The sequence below is a fragment of the Prionailurus viverrinus genome, chromosome C1, assembly GCF_022837055.1.
Source record: "Prionailurus viverrinus isolate Anna chromosome C1, UM_Priviv_1.0, whole genome shotgun sequence".
Lineage (NCBI taxonomy): Eukaryota > Metazoa > Chordata > Mammalia > Carnivora > Felidae > Prionailurus > Prionailurus viverrinus.
In genome coordinates this window covers 82,937,731-82,947,475 of record NC_062568.1, presented here as the reverse complement: position 1 = coordinate 82,947,475, position 9,745 = coordinate 82,937,731, and the positions used below count along the sequence as shown (strand labels likewise).

The window sequence follows — 9,745 nt, the reverse complement described above, 5'->3', positions numbered from 1 at the left end:
AACATTAGGTGTCAGTATTTTACATATTATTTAGTAAGTGTGTGACAATGAAAAAAATGTATTGGATTATGACACAGAGGATTTTCACTAGAAAATTTTACCTCTTGTTCAAATGCTTTCTTTCTTTCTTTCTTTCTTTCTTTCTTTCTTTCTCCCATTAATGAAATTGTTTTTTATGATGCCTGCAAACCAAAATTTTGAAACTCCTCATTTTTAGGTGTCTGCTGCTACATTTTTGTCATATGTCTGTGTGTGGGAATAGATATTAGCATGGTCCTAACAAGTATCTTTTAAATGTCCTGTATGATAATCTGAATGAGATTTCAAAATAGAGACCATTTGGAGGCAGCATGGTTTTGCAGGGAAAATACCAGGGAAGCATTATAGGGAAGTGGAAAGGATACTAAGTTTGAATTCCTACCTTAACTTTATCACTGATAACATTGTGACTCTTATTCCTTAACCCTCTAATTTATAATATTGTAGGTAAGAAGAGTAAATCATCTAGTTTCTACTCTGCAGTGTTGCAGTGAAGATCAAACGCCTTAACACTTATCCAGAGGCCAGTTGTCAAAGTGGCTGGCTCCATGGACAACCCACAAATGTTAATACTTCCCTGTCACCATCTCCTATGTTTCTCTTACCTTTAAATTATTTTGAGTAAATAGATAAATATATGAAAGAGACCTAGCACATGGCGTTCAAGAAATAGAAATTTTCTCATCTCTAAATCATTTAATCATGCAGTCTTATCACACTGTGTGTGTCTTGTGTGTGTCTCACATGCCTTTTATTTGTGTTCAGATCACTAAGCTTCAAATAATTTCCCAAAGAATCAGAGATTAAATAAGATCAAATCTATTCCATAACTTCAAATATCTCTGAAAATGATTTAGTCTGAGTTCCTTTTAGTGCATCCATATCTCTATGCAACATATAAGCAAAACAGATTCCTAAAGATATCAAAACTATATTGAACCCTTATAAATCAGTAAGGGAAAAATCAATACTCAATAAATGGCAAAGAATGCCTAAATAATACACACCTACACACACACACTCACACACACACACACTATTACAATGATCAATAAATATTTCATGTAATATTCAGCCCCAGTAATAAAGAATAAAGTAAAAATAAAAACATTAAATTTGATAACTAACTGCTAAAAAATGACCATATGTTTTTCCTTTACTTAAACAACTATAATAGATTAAAGATGGCTAAGAGTTCTTGGTTGCTATTCCAATTGAGAAGTGGAATTCTTTTCTTCTTGAATCTGAGCTGACTTTAGTGATTTGCTTTATGAATAAGGTGTGTACCTTTTGTGACTGTCACAGAAGTCTTGTTATTTATACTCATCCCTTGGAACACCCAGCTCAGGTCATGATCTCATGGCTTATGGGTTCAAGCCCTGCATTGGGCTCTGTGCTGACAGCTCAGAGCCTGGAGCCTGCTTCGGAATCTGTGTCTTCCTCTGTCTCTGCTCCTCCCCTGCTCACGCTCTGTTTCTCTCTCTCTCAAAAATAAATAAACATTAAAAAAATTTTCTTTACGATGAAAAATAAAGAATAGTGTAAATTGTGTGGGTGAGCAATGCAGCTTTCCATGCCACCAAATGAGTAGAGAGCCCCAGTGAGTATGACAAGGTTGACAAAAATTCCTACGCTTTTCTCAGATGCCTCTCAGGACACAAGCGTGTCTCACATTGCATAGAATGTAATGTTCTAGTGTTCAAAGATGAGATCTATTTTTTAATAATATTGTTTCCAAAGTACAAACTAGATGCTTTATCCAGAAATCAACCAAAACATCCTGTTTTCCAATAATAGAGGAAAACTCACACTGGACTTATTTCAAGAGGATAGGTCTTCAGTGTCCTTTGTAGTTTTGATTTGCTTGGGGTCACTGGAACCCTTAAATCGTATATCCCCACAACTTACAGAGGTAGAAACTCAGAACCAACACAGTCGAGCTCTAGATCCCTTATGTTCTCACTCTCTGCCTGTCACTTTTCCCTCCCTGTTCTCCACTGTGATAGTGTGAGGATCCCACAATTCTCAACTGCTATGCCATCCCTCTCGGTGGGAATTGCTGATGATTGTTAGCTGCTTCAGCAGCCTCGTAAATCTGCTTCTCTCCTGTCAGAAAACAGAATAGTACCTCAGAAGATTCTCTGGCTTCAGTCAACACACACTTATTTTAAATATGGGAGATGTAGCATGGAAAGCAGGATCTAGTCATTGATTGCAAGAAGTTCCTGAGCATCCTTTTCCATAGACTAACCTCCATCTCAACAGGGTGATCCCACCTGTGGAGCACTCACTTTGTTCTCTTCCCAGATGTGTTTCCACTGTTCTCATGCTAACTTTGAAAAGGAACAATAACTGAAGATTTCTGCCATCCAAGATACTTGATATTAACCCAGTCCCAACCTCCTGCATCCTGTGGCGACAGGGAGATGCTGAGTACCAGGACCCCCCTGACCCTTAGTTCTCTGAGTCAAAGCCCCCTCAATCAGATAGCTTTGTTTTGTTTTGTGTTGTGTTGTGTTTCTGCTACCCCAGCAAGTTTTGAAGCAAACGTATGGCAGGAAATTAGGGGAAAGAGAGCAATCTCACCCTACCCACAAACTTTCATCCAATCTATAATGATAGATTATTAATTAATGTAATTCATTCTTCGTATTAAACAAATACAATGCCTTATCCCTTACCACTCCTACCTGGCATTCTCACAGGACCAGTTTGTCTTCTTTAACTGCAAGATCACTTCCTCCTTAATATCTACATACTTTTTATATTTTGTGAGTAATAATATTGAAAATAAATTTTTTAAAAGCCATCTATTTCCTGGCCCTGAAATACCTATTCCTCCTTCAAGAGCAAGGCTAGACTAGAGTCACTGGGTTCTAAGGCCTCATTTTGCCTGTGCACATTACCTAGCCTCTTTGGGGGACATGCTTGCCTATTATATCCCAGACATACCTCTTTCTACTAACTGTAGAATCAGTAGAATCAGGTACCCACCACATATTTTAATAATCTGTCAGCACCAGAAATGTGAGTCTTCTCAGATCTTTTGTAACCAGCCAGCCAAGGGAAAAAAAAATGATTACCTGATGTCAGCCACTATTCTCCAGTCTCTGCTCTGGCACTTACATGAGAACTGACATGAGTTCCTTCCCCAAACTGTCCTTCCTTCCTCCAAGCTGCTATCAGTTTCTGTGTTATTCACCACCTTCTCAATAAGCTTTTGTGTTCTTCAAGTTGATACTTAGGCTGGTGGTTTTGTTTTCTATTGCTGCTGTAACAAATCACTACAAATGTAGCAGTTTGAAACAACACTCACTTATTATCTTACAGTTCTGAAAGTTAGAAGTCCAATACAAGTCTCACTGGGCTCATACCAAGGTGTTGGTAAGGTTGTATTCATTTTTGGAGAATTTATTTATTTGCTTCTTCCACTTTCTAGAGGCTGGTTACATTCCTTGGCTCATGGACCCTTCTTCCATTGTCAAAGCCAAAAACTTTGCATCTCTCCAATCAATGCTCCAGATGTCTGACCATAGCCAGCCAAGGCTCACAGCTTTTAAAAAGCCATGTGATTGGGTGCACCTGGATATCTAGGATATCTAGGATATGTAGGATAATTTCTCCATCTTCAGGTTTTTGACCTTAGTCACACCTGCAAAGTCCCTTTTTGCCATGGAAGGTAACATTTATAGGGATTAGGGCATGGACATTTTAGGGGGTCATTATGAACTGGAAGCAAAAGGTCAAAAAAGAAACCTTTAGACATTTTTGATACAAAAAGTGTTTTTATTAAAGCAGGGTGACAGGACCAATGGGCAGAAAGAACTGCATTAGGATTGTGAGGAGCAACTGATGATATACTTTTAGGTTGGTGGAATAGAAATAAAGGAAGTTTCCAGAAGGATTTTCATATGTAAAGGATTTACAGGATCCTGGAGGTCTGGCTATTGCCAAGCTAACGTTGCTTTTTGCCTCTAGCAAAGCATCAACATTAAGGCAGTTGTAAGTTCCTTGAGGAATATCATACTCTGCCTGTCGCAGGTATTTATCAATGGGCTACAAATTGTAAGGAAATTTAATTTCATCTACATTTCTTCTGCCTTTTGTCTCCTCACCAAATAGATTGTCTATCCTATTTGGTTTCTGACCATTCCCTTTTCTCTCCTCCTACTTTTACTTTGCTGGCTTGTTGAATTCTTGGTCCCTTTAACCCTGAAACACTTTGCCTCCATCTTCTACTACCTGTCAGTAATCAAAGACAGATTTTTCTTTGGAAGGTAGGCTTCCAGATCATTCTTCCACACTCTCTTTGAAGTTCATAGTTGCAGGAAGCAGACTCAAATGGGGATTTGTATAAAGGAGGTTTATTGGAAAATGCACTGGAGATAATATGTATCTGTGTGGAGGGGATGGTGAAGAAAGCAGGACTGCACTGATGGAAGGTGATGAACATTAATGAAGTTTCAACAAAGTTCTCAACCAATTCTGAGAACTTTGTTCTCAGGATACATGGTGTATCCTGGCTGAGAAAGTCCTTCCGAATTGCCCTCCAATTGAAATCTTTTATATGGGGCTCCAACAAGCTCTCCATGGATGCAAGAGGCTGGGGTGATGGCAGGGGCGTGGGGGCAGCAGGCATGACCTCATGGTAGGCAGTCCTCAACACTCCTGGCAATGTGTTTTGAGGAATTGGTTATTTTAGGCTGGAGAGTAAGAAATGGGCATTGAAGTCAGTGAACAAAGGCAAAAGACTTGGTTGAAGAAAACAAGATCAAAGTTTAGGGAACAAATGGAAGTAGGATAGCCTAGTATTTCTTATACCAATCACTTCTACTTGCTGTTGTTTGTATATACAGGTCTATATGCGATGTCAGGCTTAACTATCAGAAGGAAATGGGTAATGGTCTTATTCCTGCTACTTGCCACCTGAATCCCCCTTTTGCTGAATGGTTTCTTATCTTTTATCGTTAATCTAATGAGCCTGGGTATGTATATATGCCTGTATTTTATGACAAGCCATCACAAGTCCACATTTAATGAAGAAATGTTATAAAATATAAATGAATCATGATATATATATGCGAATATACCTATATACAAATATATATTATATATACACACACATATTCAGAAATATGTGTAAATAACTAATCTTGCTTGATAAATGTGTGTCATTTTTGGGATGGTTGGTCCTTGCAGGTGGTTTTAGGGCTAACTAGAAGTCTGATCTGAATTTGTTTTTGTTGAAAAACAAAAGGAAAAGAAAAAAATCTCACTTCTTTTGTAACTACTAGATCAGCTCACAGAATTTATTTTTGTATATATAAGTCCACAAAATTTAATAAGCTTAATAATTTTAAAGATTTATTAAGAAAAAAATTGTTCCTAACCTGGTCTGGGACAGACCTTTTAATTCACAACAGCCTTCTGGGAAGAAATTAGCATTCCTGATAAACTGCTTAAGCGATTTTCAGATAAACTTTTAATGGTATTAAGACCTCTTCTGGGAAACCAGTTGTCATCCCACTCAGCTGAATGATAGCTAAGAGTTCAATGATCTTTCACTAGACATCTTTTTGTTGTTGTTGTTCCTGTTTGCTTTTAGTCTAAAAAAAAATTCTTACCAGTCTTTTGTGTATGTGTGTGTGTGTGTGTGAGAGAGAGAGAGAAAGCTTAAAATTGTCCAATTTAGGATAATACAGCAATTTGGAAATAAAATTTGATCAGTGCATATAACTAAATTTTCTAGACAAAAACCTCTTTCAGATATAAGGTATTTTATTGGTATTTCATCAGATTTAGAAACAAGATTCTCTAAACATTTTTAAACTACAATTATGAATTTAACACTTAATTTTATTAATATATTGTCTGAAAATGTTTCCAACTACTTACATAACTATTGTAAAATTTAGTAAGTTCAATTTAAAAATAGAATAAACCTAAGCCTATTAATATTCTAATACAATATATAACCTAGTTGAGTTTGCAAGTTAAGATTTCTAGTTGGAATTGATTTCATAATGACATGTTTTACACTGGAGTTACAAACCTCACCTATTATTCTAATATGCTAAATTATTCTAATATTCTATTATTATCATTATATTATACTATTATTATTATTATTCTAATATGCTAAATTCTGCAAAAAATTTCAGATATTTAAAATACCAAGTATGCATATTTGGTTTAACAACAATAACATACTAATATGATAGATGTGATTCTATAAAATATTATAATATGTAATTCTAAATCTTTGCTGTTTTTTTTTTAATGCTATACATAGAGAAGCAATTATGACAGTCAACAAAATTTGGGGGATTATCTTCCCATGAAATTTTGGAATTGCCTTTCACTTTTCTGGTTCTTAGAGACCAGAATATATTGACAAAGTAGCAATGGGTCTTTATCTGGGATTCTGATGGTCTTCCCAAGTGTATAAGTAGTATCCAAAGAACCCTCTTAAAATGGTGGACATTTGAACCATTTTCTTAGAATTGAGTCATATAATTAATTTTGAAATGAAACAAGAGTCTATAGTCCTCAATGAGGAATTAATTTAGATTAGATTTTGTATCTCTTTCAATAGAAATGGTGTCTCCATTCCAGGTCTGAAGACCCGTGAGCTTGAAAGATTTTCACATTATCTTAGTATTATATAACGTTAGCAGATATGAAAATGATATCAATCATGTATTATTATTCAGTCATAAATTCCAAGGTCATCTATGAACACTGTCCTTTCTCCTAAGGTCTTGAGCCTCTCAGCTCTGAAAACAATGCTGTCAGGTCTTATTTTCCTCATTACAAAATAATGATCCAGGCTGGCTGAGTCTGAGGGTCCAGAGCATGGTCCCACTGGATCATCCAAGAGGGTCTTGGCTTTGTGCAGGATAGAAATCAAACTTGAGCCTAGAGGAAGTGAGAGCAGAGTTAACTGAAGACAGAGAGCTAGTACAGATATAGACAGAACTCTAGGAGACTTGAAAGGAAAGAAGAGTGAGTCTTGTCTTAGTTTGGGGTCCAGGGTTTTCATGGAGGATTGTGGTCTGTGCATGTGTCTGTCTTCTCAGGCATCCAGGAACACAGATGAGAGTTTAAGCATTCTCCACGAATCACATGCTCTGGAGTTGGGGTCTTGATAAGTCAGTGGTCTTGGAAATTGTTCACATCCACCCGGTCCAGTCCCTCCTTAGATGTTATCTGTGGTGCTGGAAGACTCCAAAGAAATCATTGACTCCTTGACCTTTACAAGAAGGACATGTATCAGTTGTTCTATAAGGTGTGTATAAGGTGGAAAGTGTAGGTCCTAGCAAGAATAGAAGCAGGAAAAGGAGCAAAAAGAGTAGTTTTTCATGGGGTCTCTGTAGTTTCTCTGTATCAATAATTATAATATTATCCAACTCACAGGTTTGTTGTGAATACTAAATTAGGTATTTGGAAATTTCTTTGTAACAGAATTAGTGTTCCTGTCTTTTTACCACAACTACTAACTCTCCTTTAATGAGTTTTCACTATAGGTCAGATACAATGGGACAATAGGAGCTTTGAATTATCCATTTAAACCTCTAAACAATGCTAGGTTAAAACCTGTGGTTATGGCTATAGTTATGTTGCTCATATTGGTGAAACCAGAATTAAAGCCATATCTGACAGCCTACAAGGGCAGCTCTTTTAAGTTTTTTCAATGTTTATTTATTTTTGAGAGAGAGAGAGAGAGAGAGAGAGAGAGCACACAAGCAGGGAGGGGCAGAGAGAGACAGAGAGAGACAGAGAGAGAGAGAGAGAGAATCTGATGCAGGCCCAGGCTCTGAGCTGTCAGCACAGAGCTGGATGCAGGGCTCAAAATCATGGACCTTGAGATCATGACCAGAGATGAAATTGGACACAACCGACTAAGCCACCCAGGCATCCTCAAAGGGCAGCTCTTGCAGCTCTTTCAACCTCTATTCTCTATGAGCCCTGACGTCTGAGGGTGCTAAGTGCTCTAGGAAACCAGGAAAGGATAATCAGTGTAAACCAGACCATCCAGAACTTGCTACACAGGTGGTCCACTATTTCTTACACCATTCTTTTTTTCTTTTACCTCCACCAATGACCTTTCCTTGCTGTTTTTCTCTTTCATCTTTGCTGGAATTCCATTACTGAATATATATTAAGCTGTGCCAAGACAAGGAATATGTTTTCCATTGTTTGGAATTCCTTGGTGTCGTGCAGCATTACTCCATACATGTGGTAGGTACTATAAAATCAATTGTAGAATGCATGAAGCAAATAGTTAAAACAACAAAAAAGGAACACAGATGTATGTTATTTAGTATTGAACCCAGAAGAGATACTTAACTGGGCAGGGGGAGGGGAAATGAACCCTCTAAAAATGTATATATTTTTAAATTTTTTTAAAGTTTTTTTTTTTAATGTTTATTTTTGAGAGAGACAGAGTGCAAGTGGCGGAAGGTCAGAGACAGAAGGAGACATAGAATCCGAAGAAGACTCCAGGCTCTGAGCTGTCAGAGCAGAGCTCAAGGAGGGTCTTGAACCCACAGGCTGTGAGACCATGACTTGAGCTGAAATCAGATACTTAACCAACTGTGCTACACAGTCACCCCAAAAATGTATACACTTTTTAGTTTTTCTCTACAGTAGGCATTTACAAATACTTTATTTCTTTTAAGCCTTTCAACAACCCCCCAAGATAGGTTGTATTACTCCTATTACCATTGCTGTAGAGACACTAAAGAAATTAAGACACTTGTCGAAGGATAAAAATCAAGTAAGCATCAGGGCCAGACTTTGGGGCCTACTGTGTCTGATTACAGCAACAAAAGGAGAGAACTTTTCTTTTGATCATAAAGTGAGTACTGAAGCTGCTTATTGTTGAAAGTATTTCCTACTACAATGCTGGACATTCTTAGTAGAACACTTTTAACAAAGTTCCTGTGTTCTTCAACAAAAATTGATTTAAATGTAATACCCTTCAGACTGGGGTAGTTATTTGAGAAAATGAAAAAATATGCCAAATTGATCTCAGTACCTCCACCCACACCCCACTTTTTATGTACTCTTTACCCTCTAAGCTGCTAAAGGCTTTTTGTCACTGAGGGGGTCTTCAGAGCTGTCCTGTGACACCTTCCCTATCCTTCTTTAAAAAGTTTACTGTGGAACTTGGCAGACATCTCATTCTCAACATGGTTGAAATTAAACTCCCTGTTTAACTGCCCCCATATAAACCTTGTTCCTGCTCTTCCTCCTACATCCTGTATGTCATTTAATAACCTTTCATCTATTCATGTGCCCATGCCAGATGGTCATTTATTGACTTTCCCCCTTCCCCCAAGCTCCCATGTATAATCAATCACCAAATTTTATTGACACTACTTCCTACCACCCCTATATTTTGTTCTTTTTTTTTTTTCCCACTGTCAGGATCATAATTCAGTCATATCTTTTTTTGTTTTTTTGTCTTGGATTAATGAAAATGGACCATTACCTATTTCTCTGTTTTGGATCATAACGTACCCTTTGAGTTCTCTAGTCTACAGACAAAAATATCTTTTAACAAGAAAATATGTTCTGGTTGGATCCCTTTTTTAAGCTGTCACTATTTCCAGGAATCTGGGGACAGAATACATATATGGCTCTGATAACCTTTCAAGCGTCATATTTCTCCAAACTGCTCTTCAGTCAGAGGTAGCCAAGT

General features: G+C 37.2%; 1 protein-coding gene across 1 annotated transcript in view; it reads left to right on the top strand.

The window, feature by feature from the left end:
• The first annotated feature begins 7,325 nt into the window (after positions 1 to 7,325).
• Positions 7,326 to 9,745, top strand: part of ARHGAP15 (Rho GTPase activating protein 15) — a 639,654-nt gene continuing 637,234 nt past the window's right edge. The window contains exons 1-2 of the mRNA XM_047872568.1: positions 7,326 to 7,338; positions 7,803 to 7,808. The gene's annotated coding sequence lies outside the window, so the exon portion shown is untranslated. The remainder of the gene's footprint in view (positions 7,339 to 7,802; positions 7,809 to 9,745) is intronic.